Genomic DNA, 16,012 nt, shown 5'->3' with positions numbered 1-16,012 from the left:
ACAGTGGAAACTGACAGGTTAAATCTCTGAGACAACTTTTTGTATCCTTCCTCTGAAAAGCTATGTTGAATAATCTTTGTTTTCAGATCATTTGAGAGTTGTTTTGAGGAGCTCATGATGCCACTCTTCATAGGAGAATCAAATAGGAGAACTACTTGCAAGTGGCCACCTTAAATACCTTTTCTCATGATTTGATACACCTGGCTATGAAGTTTAAAGCTCAATGAGGTTACAAAACCAATTTAGTGCTTCAGGAAGTCAGTAAAAAGTAGTTAGGAGTGTTCAAATCAAGAAAATGATAAGGGTGCCCATACTTTTGCACTGGTCAAATTTAGTTTAAATGCAGATTGCACATTTTCTGTTAGTACAATAAACCTCATTTGAATCCAGAAATATAACTGAGTCCATCAGTTATTAGATATATGAAACTGAAATAGCTGTTGCAAAAACCAAAATTGTTATAAAGAAAAAAGGTTAACATTAATAGGGGTGCCCAAACTTTAACATATGACTGTATGTCTCGACGTTTTGGGGAGCCATACCCAGTGATTGTGGATTCGAGGAGGCGGAGACGAATGTGGGTACATCCGCTTTTAAGGCAACGGCTGACTAAAGGGCATTTCCACTATATGTTTCTCTACATAGCCAACTTGACAAGTTCTACCAGTATTGTTGGATGAGCATGCTCACATTTGACATTCTGATGGAGACAGTGCGCCCTGGGATCACCTTTAATGACACCAAGATGCGCAAGTGTATTTCTGCAGAGGAGTGCCTGGTTTTAAATTTAATGCTCTCATCCATTCAATTTTTTTTCCATGTTGTTTCATTATTTTTACTCACACATTTGTCCTTTCACATTATATGCTGCTTTCAATACAAGCAAAAGCCTTGCATGTTTTTTTTTTCTAGCCAGAGCTTCTTAGATATTTGGCCTAAATTTTAGGAAGATGAAATATGCAGCACTCACCATGAAGCTGAAAAACTGTGCGTCTTTACTTCACATGAATTCCATCAACAGATATGTGGACATGCAGGATGTTAGAGGAATGCTAGGCGAGGGAGGTGACGGACAACGGCCGTATCGCGATTACTCGCTTCTACGGGTCCAGGACCCTGGATTGCCTCTCTGGCACGCAGCCTGACCTCACAGGGAATTGGCCAGAGGTACCATGCCAGACTGCGGGTATAAGCTTCCTCCCCATCATCATTTGCAGTCCTGGCCAAATAGTCCAAAACCCCACTGTCCACGTGCCTCCTGGTGCCTGTAGCTGGTCCTTCTCTCCTGCGCCGGGCACGGCGTGTGATGGGTGCAGCCTGGGGAGAGGTATCCAGAGGCAAGGTGGGGCTGCTACTGTTGCCCTGGTCCTCTGGATTAGCGTCCTGTGTTGCACATGCCGCTGGTTGTGGTGGTGGTGGTGGTGGTGGTTCGGTGCAGCTTGAAGGTGCAGAAGATGGACCAGCCACTTATTCACCTTCCCCCACTGGATCTATAGGGACCTTGAAGTCGGAAGTTGTCTCCCTCTCTGTAAGGTTTGACTCTGTGCTGTTTTTTGGGGAAAAAAACATTAAGATTTCAGTCTAACAGCATGTATAAAATGTTGTGTAATGCATGCACTTACGGCCTCAGATCCTGAACCGGAGCAAGGAATTTCAGCAGGTCAAAGTAAATGTATTTATGTTTGCTGGGGGCTGCATCCCCACTCCTAGCCCACTGCTGTCTCTCCCGCCTGTATTGGTCCCTACAGCTGCGCCACCGTCTTGTGACATTAGTCAATGCAACGTAACACAAAACAAGTTTTAATATTCAAACAATATTTTTGAATTACAAAATGTATTTTACATTGTAAAGTGGCCTGCAGCTTGGCAAGTGTTAAGTGTAAAGCAGGCCACATATTCTGCATAAAAAATACCATATGATGATTTTATGTTAGTTTAGTAACACGTGTTCCTTTTAGTAAAATTACTTTTTAATGATTGTACTTACTAATTTGCTGCTGGGCCTCACGAGATCTTTCCTCATAGTCGGGGAACATCTGCCTGCATATTCTCCTCCATGCTGCCTCCTTACGTGCCTGGTCTGCGTAGTGTGCGTCCCGTTGATCCCATAGTTCTGGCCTCTCTTGCACCAGAACTATGAGCATCTCCACGTTAATATGCGTGTCCATTATGCTGGACTCCATGGAGGCGTGCTTCCTGGTTCCTGACAATGCCTGATTCAATTTCCTGTCACCTGGGGAATGCGTGTTTAATTCTCGCAAGTCACACGCATGGTCCATGTGGTATCCGTTTTTTTCCCACACCCATATACAGCTGGAGGCCTAGGCAGGTAAAAACATTGCTGCCTTTTTTCTGCTGTCTTCTGAATTTTTGGAGGATTTTAGTCCTCTTTTAGTTGCTGTCTATTGTCATGTATTAGTGTTAGGGACTCGCAAGTGTGAGGACCCTTGATGCTGGGTTGCGGGCTGATCTATTAGAAGAGCGTCACTAATAGGATGGTAACCTGGATGTTGTGCATTACCACTGTGCGAACAGCGCTACATACAAGTCCTCATTGTGCAATCATATACTAAGCAGCCACCCCCTCCATGGATTGGTAGGTAGTGAGTGGCTGTCTCATCAATATCTTTGCACCTGTGTTACTGCCAACTTAACCACATGGGCCTGCTGCGCCCTGAAGTGCATTTGGCTGGAGGCCTAGGCAGGTAAAAACATTGCTGCTTTTTTTTCTGCTGTCTTTTGAATTTTTTGAGGATTTTAGTCCGCTTTTAGTTGCTGTCTATTGTCATGGATTAGTGTTAGGGACTCGCAAGTGTGAGGACCCTTGACGCTGGGTTGCGAGCTTGTATACTTTGGCCAAAATATTGACTAATGCCTCACATATTTTATATGTATTTTTTTGCACTTTAATATCAGGGTGAAGCTAGACCCATTTTGCCTTGTAAACTGTGGTGCCTGTTCATATGGGATGCATCCTGATAGCGCTGGGCAGCCCGCCTGATCTAATAGAAGGGCGTCACTAATAGGATGGTAACCTGGATGCTGTGCATTTCCATTGTGTGAACAGCGCTACATACAAGTCCTCACTGTGTAATCATATACTAAGCAGCCACCCCCTCCATGGATTGGTAGGTAGTGAGTGGCTGTCTCATCAATATCTTTGCACCTGTGTTACTGGCATCTTAACCACATGGGCCTGCTGCAGCCTGAAGTGCATTTGGCTGGAGGCCTAGGCAGGTAAAAACATTGCTGCTTTCTTTTCTGCTGTCTTTTGAATTTTTGGAAGATTTTAGTCCTCTTTTAGTTGCTGTCTATCTTCATTTACACCTTTGGCCTGGGACAGCTCATAGAATCTTGCAGCTTTCAGTAGCAACTCTATGCTGATGACACACAGATCTACCTCTCTGGACCAGATATCACCTCCCTACTAGCCAGAATCCCCCACAATGTCTGTCCACTATTTCATCCATCTTCTCCGCTAGATTTCTAAAACTTAATATGGACAAAACAGAATTCATCTTCTTTCCTCTATCTCACTCGACCCCCCAAATGGACCTATCCATTAAAGTAAATGGCTGCTCACTCTCCCCAGTCTCACAGGCTTGCTTCCTTGGGGTAATCCTTGACCCTGTTCTCTCCTTCAAACCACATACCCAAGCCCTTTCCACTTCCTTCTGACTTCAACTCAAAAATATTTCCCAGATCCATACATTCCTCAACCAAGAATCTGCAAAAACCCTAGTCCATGCACTCATCATCTCCCGTCTTGACTACTGCAACCTCATGCTCTGTGGCCTCCCCTCTAACACTCTCGAACCCCTCCAATTTATTCTAAATTCTGCTGCCCAAGTAATCCACCTATCCCCCCACTATTCCTCTGCCTCTCCCCTCTGTCAATCCCTGCACTGACTCCCCATTATCCAGAGACTACAGTTCAAAACACTATGACATAAATGATACAAAGCCATCCACAACCTATCTCCTCCCTACATCTTTGACCTCGTCTCTAGGTGCATGCAACCTCCGATCTTCACAAGATCTTCTCTTCTCTCCTCTTATGTCCTCTTTCCACAATCGCATACAAGATTTCCCCTACGCATCCCACCTACTCTGGAACTCTGTACCCTAACATATCAGACTCTCGCCTACTGTGGAATTCTTCAAAAGGAACCTGACAACCTACCTCTTTTGACAAGCCTACAACCTGCTGTAGCCACCAAACTGCTGCACGACCTGCTCTGCCCTCACCTACAGTATCCTCATCCATCCATTTTAGATTGTGAGCCTCTCTCCTCTCTTCTCCTGTACCAGTCGTGACATGTATTGTTTAAGATTATAGCTGGCGCTATAATAATAATATATGCCACTCTTGTAGTTGGTATCCAGCCTGTACGTAATATCAAATAAAGAACTTGGCACTCAAATGGAGCTAGGTGAAATAAAGTTCCTTTTTTATTGCATTCAATGTTATGATGAACATTTTTGGTCTTAACTCAGAACAGCGGTGGTCCGCACATGTAACTGTGACCAGTGTTGCTTAAGGAAGGCACTCCCAAGGATGAGCCAGATTTCTGAAAACCCACAATTCTCTGTGTTTCAGCAGTGTGTTTCAGGTGTGCATTAAAATACATCCACATGTGTGTCTCTAATTAATTCAGATGTTGCCTAAAAACCTCCCAACCACATGACATCATATGGGCAGTTCAGAATTGTTTAAAGGCATAGTAGTAATCTTAGTATATGTAAACTTTTGACTTTGCAGTAATAAAAATTAATTCAAACATTCTCTCTCTCATTATTCTGGCATTTGTCAAATATTAATAATTATGGTAATCCTAATTGACGTAAAATAGGAAAGGTTTATTCTGATTTCATGTCAGATATTGAGAAAAAGATTCATGTGTCTTTTTATATAGTGTATGTAAACTTCTGGCTTCAACTGTATGTATATATCTATCTCATATCTATCTATCTATCTATTGGGGCATGGCGACTGGTCATGTGATTGATGGGCGGTATGTATCAAAGAGGTGGGTGACTCTGTGATGGAAGCCTGGGCGTGTTTTGCTCAGCAGATCTACTGCTGAGGGTATTTGCTATACATTGGGAAGCTTCCAGGTGACTTGGAGAGATGGGTGGGTCCAATCACCTACATACCCACCCAAGGAGTGTGTGTCTGAATACCCAAGATGAAGCCTGTATGTGGTTGTGTATGTTTAAGGACCTGTGGTGATTTCATGATCACCTGACCAGTGCATGTGATGTTACCTCACCTGTGGGTGTGGTTAGAGGCTACCTAATGGAGCCTCTGTGTGGGACACACGTGGCAGTGCTGGCTAGTCTGAGCCAGAGGAAGGAGGGCTGTGAGATACCTCCGGAGTGGACGGTCTGACAACCGTGACTGTTACTGACCGTGGTCAGTGAGAGACATTGTTGGATACCTCTGAGGATGAGAGATATCCAGGAACCTGTGTGGCTGACATCAACAGGTAACGGACAGGGATCTGTGGTATGCTGACCGGGGTTAGAAAGACTGTGTTTAGGCTATAGAGCCTGCGTGCTGGACATGGCACAGCCTGTGTGCCCACAGGCCTGACGGAGCCAAGTCCTGTTTATGGACATTGTTATTTTGTTTTGCCAGATCTAAAGGCTGCTTTACTTTGTGTTTGTGCTGCTGGGGACATGGAGCAATAAACCCAGGTGAACTTTTAAGAAAATTAGAGTCCTCCTGCACACTGGTGGACACAAACTGAAAAGGGCCCCTGTGCAAGAACAATATATGGGCCCTTTGCAGCCCAAGAGCTCCTAAAAATCAAAATTGCACATTTGGAGGTAGAAACGGGCCTCATTACCTCTTGGGCCCCTGTGCGACGGCACAGGTTGCACCAATGATATGTCCGGCCCTGCTCCTGCATGTTATATCGCTGCCGAGCAAGTACACCCCAACCCGCTAGTGATCGCTACTTCACAATACCTATCTATCTATCTATCTATCTATCTATCTATCTATCTATCTATCTATCTATCAATCTATCTATCACATATCTATCTACCTATCATTTATCTATCTATCTCATATCTATCTATTATCTGTCTATCACATATTATCTATCTATTATCTGTCTATCACACTTTTATCTATTTATCTATAGATCTATCTATCAGCTATCACATATCTATCTATCTATCTATCTATCTATCTATCTATCATCTCTCTAGCTATCTATCTATTTTATATTTGTTCATTATTCAACTTCTACTCCATGATTTACTGAGAATTATAAAAAGTCACTGATTCATGACAGATGTTGAAGGAAATATTTTTCCATAATATCAGCTGACGAATCTCTAGACAAAACTGTAAAAATAAACTGAGAACTAAATGAAGGCTATAATAAAAAGATAATGGAAAGCTGAAAGCGAATTTTCTGATTCATTCTCGCATTGTCCAGAACATTACACAATATTGCAGCAATGTATGAGTCAGTGGGTGTGTGTTACATTTTTTGTCTATTTGCTTTCTTACGCATCATTTTTTATGTCACTGCCATTTCCAGCTGTTGTCTCCTCTTCAGCTACAAACATCAACGAAACACAACGAAACCTACATCTTTACTGGTTCAGTTTTTCTAATTATTTGTGTTACTTAATACAATGTCAAATACAGGAAAGACCTAAATGTCGGCATGATAGTAAAGCGGACATTCACCAGATTTATGGGTTTGGGAATTAGGTTAAAAGGGTGTTCCCACCACAAACATTCTTGGCATATTCACTGGGTATGTCATAAATACCTGCATGGAGTCGGGTCATTGTTGGGATTGGTTGAGGTTCTAGCAATCTGAAAGATCCTGAGTTAGTCTTGTAGAAATCCTGCAGAAAATACAGGAGTTATCCCTCTTTTGATCAGTTCCATCTTTCATTGCTTGCCGGGTGAGACCATATGATATCAGCCACAAAGGGGCAGTATTGAGCGATTTTATGCCCTTTGGCAAACAGAGCAAAGGGGAGAAGCTCCTGCTGCAGGTAACAGTCTTACAGTCACTCACAGGACAGTGGGGAGAAAGATGAAGATTTATTTGTATAATTTTTAAGTTTTAATGGTAACAAGAAATAAAATAGGATCAAAAAAATGGAAGAGATTAGTGGATTGTTGGGAAACATTAATGTGGTTTATGCATTTTCATTGTTTAATTTTCCCAAATAACTGGAAAGCCGGTGATTACATGATTACACTACTATAGGAAGTAACATAAAAAACAGCACTTCCCCAATATGTATCTAACAAAAATGAAGCAGGAAGGTGTTAAAAAAAGGTATTTCCCTCACAGGATCGTGGTTGTGAGTGAAATTCGGAGATGCAACCCTGCGGCTATAGAATTGGAACAGTTGTTATTTTTCCGTAGAAAAGAGAATTGACAGCGGTTAGTCATTATGATGAATGGATTGCTAATCACCTCGCCCAATAAACATATTAATAATAAGAAATTCTTACTAAAGTTACATGCACTTACTGTATGTACATGGGGGAGATCTATACAAAACTGATACAAGAGAAATACGGAGAAGGTGCTTATCATGGCCACTGTTAGAGAATCATGTTGTAGGGATGAAAATCAGCGTCGTATCACAGAGGGGGTCCTGCTGCCAGGGCTGGGGGTGATGCGTCAGGAGGGGCGGCGTGCTACTGATTGATTGACAGTTCGGACAAGTAGCACGGTTACATTACTAGCCTAAACTGTGTGCTCCCCAATACTGCAGCCAAAGGGAACCGGAAGAGAACAGGGACCCTAAAGATACAGTATATAGCTAAAAAAGTAGCGCTTATGGGGTTCATAGAAGGAGACCGGCAATTGTAGGGGAGCAGATGTAACCTGTGACCCAGGCAACAAGCAGTAAACAAAAAAACCAAACTTTATAGAGAATGGAGAGGATTTTTAACGCGTAGATTGCAAATTTATTTGCTTGAACAAACTCTTTTCAATTTTAACCTTTTCTGTTGTTGAGAAAACCCCTCTAAGGACTAACATCACAAACTCAACTCTTACTTTACTGTTCAGACCTTTGGTCCTTTGTTGGATACTGTGGGTTGCCATTGGCCATTGACCCTGTTACAATCAAGATACCACCTGGTTACTTATATTATTATGCAAGTGAATGTCTGTGTCATTATTCCCATGCTGGTTTGTGCCTGCTCTATACCGCCAGCAATATTTTGCCCGTGTATTTTGGTATGTTCAGCAAGCCATACCCATGTATGCTTTATAATATATGTGTTGTAACAGACTTGCAACAAATGTGTGCTAAATTAGTGTACAACTATGCATGAGAGATACAAGTGAGTATTGACATCACAGCTAGTATTGGGGACTCTGTACCCTAGAATCATTAGGCAATATCACATGGTAGAAGGTTCAGGAGTCTGAGCTACTGTTGGTAAAAGCAAAGGTTTTGTCTATTAATTTATGCATGCTGAGTTATGGATGACGTATCTTCAGCATAGAGCCCCACACCCTCTTCAATCCAGATAGCATAGTAGCTGGGACTTTACTGTCAAACACACTCATACTGTGCAGATAGGCAGAGGAGGAAAAGCTATGCACCACAGGGAAAAAACTTGCACCATAGCTAGCTAGCAAGTGAGGGTGAGTATTGCTATTACAGTGAGACATTCCAGGGCTTAGTGAGAGCCACAGTGACGTATGGAAGAAACTTGACCCTAAAGGAAAAGTAAAGGCGCCTAGCTGCATGAGAATACTGCTATTAGAATAGAATAGAATAGAATAGAATCGTAGAGTTGGAAGGGACCTTCTGGGCCATCTGGTCCAACCCCTGCTCAAAGCAGGATTCGCTAAATCATCCCAGACAGATGTCTGTCCAGCCTCTGTTAGAAGACTTCCATTGAAGGACAACTCACCACTTCTCGTGGCAGCCTGTTCCACTCATTGATCACTCTAACTGTCAAAAAGTATTTTCTAATATCTAATCTGTGTCTCCTCCCATTCAGTTTCATCCCATTGCTTCTAGTCTTTCCTTGTGCAAATGAGAATAAAGATGATCCTTCTACAATGTGACAGGCCTTTAGATATTTGTAGACAGCTATTAAGTCTCCTCTCAGTCTTCTCTTTTGCAAACTAAACATTCCCAAATCCTGCAACCTTTCCTCATAAGACAGGGTTTGCAGACCGGTCACCATTCTGGTCGCTCTTTTCTGAACTTGCTCCAGTTTGTTGATGTCTTTTTTAAATGTGGTGCCCAAAACTGGACACAATATTCCAGATGAGGTTTGACCAAAGAGGAGTAGAGGGAAATAATGACTTCACGTGATCTAGACTGTATGCTTCTGTTAATACATCCTAGAATTGCATTTGCCTTTTTTGCTGCTGCATCACACTGTTGACTCATATTCAGTCTGTGATCTATTAGTATACCCAAGTCTTTTTCACATGTGCTGTTGCTTAGCCCTATTCCTCCCATTCTGTATATGCTTTTTTCATTTTTATTGCCCAGATGTAGTACTTTGCATTTTTCCCTGTTAAAAACCATTCTGTTAGTTGTTGCCCACTTCTCCAGTTTATTTATATACTTTTGAATCCTCTCTCTCTCTTCTCTAGCATTAGCTATCCCTCCTAGCTTTGTGTCATCGGCAGGTAACTGGAAAGAGTAGGCTGTAAAAGTGTGCAACGTACCAAATAAGTTGCTGTGGGATATTGCTTCCAAGAGAGGTGACAACAAGACATTGGCTCCATAGGAAGTAACTAAAACCACATGATTTAGTTTTTGTTTCCTGAAGAAGAAGTCTTCTACACTTTGAAAAGCATAGAAAAAAAAACTTTTTTACATTATCTCTGGCATTTGATGTTTCTTCATCACCTGGCAGAGCGGATACAGACCACAAACTTTCCAGTTTTAGTCATTGCTATCGAATAAGACCCTATTTTGTACTATTTTTTTCTCCTCAGCCGTTTATATAATATGTAATTGGGTACACCACTACCAAACAGAACCACACTTTACAAATGAATTATATTACTTACTATATGCATGACGATAAAGTCATCAAGACCCTTAGGCATCATTCAGATATTCGATTTTCTCAAGTACAAGAGAAACAATTATTTTGATCAGAGTATGGTCCGAGTGCCAGCAGTTTTTTCTCATACATGGCGAGAAAAATATTATCCCCACCTTCTCCTTTCTGACAGTCCATGAAAATCTGACTAGACTACACTCAAATGTCATACAACTGCAGTCCGATGTTTTCCATGAATCCATAGACTTGCATTACTGATTTTGGTCCAACCCTTAGATGCCATAATTTTACCGTGAATTATGGGACAGTTTTTGTAGATGTGGAACCCTAGAAATCATGATGAGGTGAGTCACTTGTGTCTTATGTTTGGCATGCATCGGCATCTATCAGTACCATGTTTGTCCTTTAGGACCACCCAACTTTTGTTTTCACATTTGGGGTTGTTTCTCAATTTTAAGTGCTTTTTTCTCTCAATATTTCTTACCCCCACCATTCAGCAAATGCCTCCTTCATTGTTTACTGAGCCAAAGTGCTGTAAATTTGGTTGTGGCTGTAGATGCTGCAGCTCAGTCCTATTTACCTACATGAAACTTACAGTAGCTGCTAAGAGCTGTAGTGTAGTACCAGGGAACAGTTCTGCTCAAAAGTTTACATACCCCGGCAGAATTTTTGCTTTCTTGGCCTTTTTTCAGAGAATATGAATGATAACACCAAAACTTTTTCTCCACTCATAGGTAGTGGTGAGTGGCTGGGTGAAGCCATTTATTGTCAAACTACTGTGTTTTCTCTTTTTAAATCATAAGAATAAATTATAACTAGATGTGTATTTCCTGAAGGAAGTACAGATAGTGGTTTGAAATGGTGCTCGGGCTGCCCTGGCAAGACTTTCAACTCAGGATCTGTTTTAACTGTGAGTGCCTCTCAGGGGCCACTTTGGCCTCAGGGTCTGATTTGGTGGGTGGGGCCCCTCAGGATCTGATTCCTTGGCATGGGCTCCTCAGGGCTTGAATTGTTGGCGGGGATCCCTCAGGCTCCGATTTTGTGGGTGTGGCCCCTCAGGGTCCGATTTTGTGGGTGTGGCCCCTCAGGGTCCTATTTTGTGGATGGGGCCCCTCAGAGTCCGATTTTGTGGCTTGGGCCCCTCAGGGTCTGATTTTGTGGTCGGATCCCCTCAGGGTCCGATTTTGTGGGTGGGGCCCCTCAGGGTCCGATTTTGTGGCCGGGGCCCCACAGGATCCAATTTTGTGGATGGGGCCCCTCAGGGTCCGATTTTGTTGGTGGGGCTACTCTGGGTCCGATTTGGTGGGTGGGGCCACTCTGGGTCCGATTTGGTGGGCGGGGCTACTCAGGGTCCGATTTGGTGGGCGGGTCCCCTCAGGGTCCGATTTGGAGCCCGGGGTGGCTCAGCCTCCGATTTGGAGGTCGGGGTGGCTCAGCCTCCGATTTGGAGGTCGGGGTGGCTCAGCCTCCGATTTGGAGGTCGGGGTGGCTCAGCCTCCGATTTGGAGGCCGGGGTGGCTCAGCCTCCGATTTGGAGGCTGGGGTGGCTCAGCCTCCGATTTGGAGGCCAGGGTGGCTCAGCCTCCGAATTGGAGGCCAGGGTCGATCAGCCTCCGATTTGGAGGACGGTTTGGCTCAGCCTCCGATTTGGAGGCCGGAGTGACTCAGCCTCCGATTTGGAGGCCGGGGTGGCTCAGCCTCCGATTTGGAGGCCGGGGTGGCTCAGCCTCCGATTTGGAGGCCGGGGTGGCTCAGCCTCTGATTTGGAGGCCGGGGTGGCTCAGCCTCCGATTTGGAGGCCGGGGTGGCTCAGCCTCCGATTGGAGGTCGGGGTGGCTCAGCCTCCGATTTGGAGGCTGGGGTCGATCAGCCTCCGATTTGGAGGCCGGGGTCGATCAGCCTCCGATTTGGAGGCCGGGGTCGATCAGCCTCCGATTTGGAGACCGGGGTCGATCAGCCTCCGATTTGGTGAGCGGAGTCCCTCAGAGTTCGATTTGGTGAGCAAGGCCTCTCAGGGTCCAATTTGGTGGGTGGAGCCCCTCAGGGTCCGATTTGGTGGGCGGGGCCCCTCAAGGTCCGATTTTGTGGGTGGGGGCCCTCAGGGTCCGATTTTGTGGGTGGGGGCCCTCAGGGTCCGATTTGGTGGGCGGGGCCCCTCAGGGTCCGATTTTGTGGGTGGGGCCCTCAGGGTCCGATTTTGTGGCTGGGGCTCCTCAGGGTCCGATTTTGTGGCCGGGACTCCTCAGGGTCTGATTTTGTGGCCGGGTCTACTCAGGGTCCGATTTTGAGGGCGGGGCCCCTTAGGGTCCTATTTTGTGGTTGGGGGCCCTCAGGGTCCGATTTTGTGGGTGGGGCCCCTCAGAGTCCGATTTGGTTGGCAGGGCCCCTCAGGGTCCGATTTTGAGGGCGGGGCCCCTCAGGGTCCGATTTTGAGGGCGGGGCCCCTCAGGGTCCGATTTTGTGGGCGGGTCCCCTCAGGGTCCGATTTGGTGGGTGGGGCCCCTCTCGGTTCGATTTTGTGGCCGGGGTCTCTCAGGGTCCGATTTTGTGGCCAGGGCCCCTAAGGGTCTGATTTTGTGGTTGGGGGCCCTCAGGGTCCGATTTTGTGGGTGGGGCCCCTCAGAGTCCAATTTGGTTGGCGGGGCCCCTCAGGGTCCGATTTGGTGGGCGGGGCCTCTCAGGGTCCGATTTTGTGGGCGGGGCCCCTCAGGGTCCAAATTTGTGGGTGGGGCCCCTCTGGGTTCGATTTTGTGGCCGGGGTCTCTCAGGGTCCGATTTTGTGGCCGGGGCCCCTCAGGGTCCGATTTTGTGGCTGGGGCCCCTGAGGGTCCGATTTTGTGGTTGGGGCCCCTCAGGGTCTGGTTTTGTGGTTGGGGCCCCTCAGGGTCCGATTTTGTGGCCGGCGCCCCTCAGCGTCCGATTTTGTGACTGGGGCCCCTCAGGGTCCGATTTTGTGGCTGGGGCCCCTCAGGGTCCGATTTTGTGGCCGGGACCCCTCAGGGTCCGATTTTGTGGTTGGGCCGCTCAGGGTCCGATTTTGTGGCCGGGGCCCCTCAGGGTCCGATTTTGTGGCTGGGGCCCCTCTGGGTCCGATTTTGTTGGTTGGGCCCCTCAGGATCCGATTTTGAGTGTGGGGCCCCTCAGGGTCCGATTTTGTGGCCGGGGCCCCTCAGGGTCCGATTTTGTAGTTGGGGCCCCTCAGGGTCTGATTTTGTGGCCGGGGCCCCTCAGGGTCCGATTTTGTAGTTGGGGCCCCTCAGGGTGCGATTTTGTGGGTGGGGCCCCTCAGGGTCCGATTTTGTGGCCGGGGCCCCTCAGGGTCCGATTTTGTGGGTGGGGCCCCTCAGGGTCCAATTTTGTGGGTGGGGCCACTCTGGGTCTGATTTGGTGGGCGGGGACACTCTGGGTCTGATTTGATGGGCGGGGCCACTCTGGGTCCAATTTGGATGCCAGGGTTGCTCAGCCTCCTTTTTGTAGGCCAGGGTCTATCAGCCTCCGATTTTGAGCCTTGGGTCACTCAGCTTTCGATTTGGCGCGCCGGCCCTTTAAGACTCATTTTGGTGCGCCGGCTCTTTAAGAATCACTTTGGCGCGTCGGCCCTTTAAGAGCCAGGGTGGCTCACTGGGCTTCTACATCCACTTTGGCGCACATTCTCTCTCAGGGGCATACGTCATGTGATGAAGCTAGATTTGCATTTGTGCTGTGGGTTTTGCTTTAAGAGCTGATATTATGTGGCAGAAGCTCTGTCTTGGAGAGGTCATGTGACGTTCGTAGGTGTTGGCATAGTAACTAGGTCTGCCTGCGCATATCAATGAGCTTAACTGCCATTTCAATCGCCTCAGGGCATGTTTTGTCTATAGCAAAATGTCCCCATTCAAATGCATTGAGACAGTGCATTCCAATGACGGGAAAAAAAATTTTCAAATGCAAATTGCGCAAAAACTACAAATCCGATCGACACGAAAAATACTTAGCACACCTCTCATGGACGCTGGCTTCGAAACGACACCTCAACGGAGTCTGTGCGTGTAGCGGTTCGGGCCGCATTAATTGCGGAAATCAACTGGAAAATAATAATAAGAAGAATAAGTTAGCAGCGTTCGGATTACAATATAGTGGTTTTTTCAAACCACTATAACTAGATGTGTATTTCCTGAAGGAAGTACAGATAGTGGTTTGAAATTGTGCCCGGGCTGACTCTTTAAGAGAGACTTGCCTGCTGCCCCTGCAAGACTTTCAATTCAGGATCCGTTTTAACTGTGTGTGTCTCTCAGGGGCCACTTTGGCCTCAGGGTCCGATTTTGTGGGTGGGGTCCCTCAGGGCCCGATTTTGTGGGTGGGGCCGCTCAGGGTCCGATTTTTTGGCCGGGGCCCCTCAGGGTCTGATTTGGTGGGTGGGGCTCCCCAGGGTCCGATTTGGTGGCCGGGGCCCCTCAGGGTCTGATTTGGTGGGTGGGACTCCTCAGGATTCATTTTGGTGGGTGGGGCCCCACAGGGTCCGATTTGGTGGGCGGGGGTCACTCTGGGTCTGATTTGTTGGGCGGGGCCCCTCAGGGTTCAATATTGTGGGTGAGGCCCCTCAGGGTACGATTTTGTGGCTGGGGCCCCTCAGGGTCTGATTTTGTGGCTGGGGACCCTCAGGGTCTGATTTTGTGGGTGGGGTCCCTCAGGGTCCGATTTGGTGGGCGGGGCCCCTCAGGGTCCGATTTGGTGGGTGGGACCCCTCAGGGTCCAATTTGGTCAGCGGGGCCCCTCAGGGACCAATTTGGTGGGCGGGGCCCCTCAGGGACCGATTTTGTGGGTGGGGCCCATAAGGGTCCGATTTTGTGGCCGGGGCCCCTCAGGGTGCGATTTAGTGGTTGGGGCCCCTCAGGGTGTGATTTTGTGGCCGGGTCTACTCAGGGTCCGATTTTGAGGGCGGGGCCCCTCAGGGTCCGATTTGGTGGGCGGGGCCCTCAGGGTCCGATTTTGTAGTTGGGGCCCCTCAGGGTGCGATTTTGTGGGTGGGGCCCCTCAGGGTCCGATTTTGTGGCCGGGGCCCCTCAGGGTCCGATTTTGTGGGTGGGGCCCCTCAGGGTCCAATTTTGTGGGTGGGGCCACTCTGGGTCTGATTTGGTGGGCGGGGCCACTCTGGGTCTGATTTGATGGGCGGGGCCACTCTGGGTCCAATTTGGATGCCAGGGTTGCTCAGCCTCCTTTTTGTAGGCCAGGGTCTATCAGCCTCCGATTTGGAGCCTTGGGTCACTCAGCTTTCGATTTGGCGCGCCGGCCCTTTAAGACTCATTTTGGTGCGCCGGCTCTTTAAGAATCACTTTGGCGCGTCGGCCCTTTAAGAGCCAGGGTGGCTCACTGGGCTTCTAAATCCACTTTGGCGCACATTCTCTCTCAGGGGCATACGTCATGTGATGAAGCTAGATTTGCATTTGTGCTGTGGGTTTTGCTTTAAGAGCTGATATTATGTGGCAGAAGCTCTGTCTTGGAGAGGTCATGTGACGTTCGTAGGTGTTGGCATAGTAACTAGGTCTGCCTGCGCATATCAATGAGCTTAACTGCCATTTCAATCGCCTCAGGGCATGTTTTGTCTATAGCAAAATGTCCCCATTCAAATGCATTGAGACAGTGCATTCCAATGACGGGAAAAAAAAATTTTCAAACGCAAATTGCGCAAAAACTACAAATCCGATCGACACGAAAAATACTTAGCACACCTCTCATGGACGCTGGCTTCGAAACGACACCTCAACGGAGTCTGTGCGTGTAGCGGTTCGGGCCGCATTAATTGCGGAAATCAACTGGAAAATAATAATAAGAAGAATAAGTTAGCAGCGTTCGGATTACAATATAGTGGTTTTTTCAAAGCACTATAACTAGATGTGTATTTCCTGAAGGAAGTACAGATAGTGGTTTGAAATGGTGCCCGGGCTGACTCTTTAAGAGAGACTTGCCTGCTGCCCCTGCAAGACTTTCAATTCAGGATCC

This window comes from Dendrobates tinctorius, unplaced genomic scaffold (genome assembly GCF_039654945.1).
Source record: "Dendrobates tinctorius isolate UK_male_01 unplaced genomic scaffold, ASM3965494v1 ptg000165l, whole genome shotgun sequence".
NCBI classification, from domain to species: Eukaryota; Metazoa; Chordata; class Amphibia; order Anura; family Dendrobatidae; genus Dendrobates; species Dendrobates tinctorius.
This window is presented reverse-complemented; position numbering follows the sequence as displayed.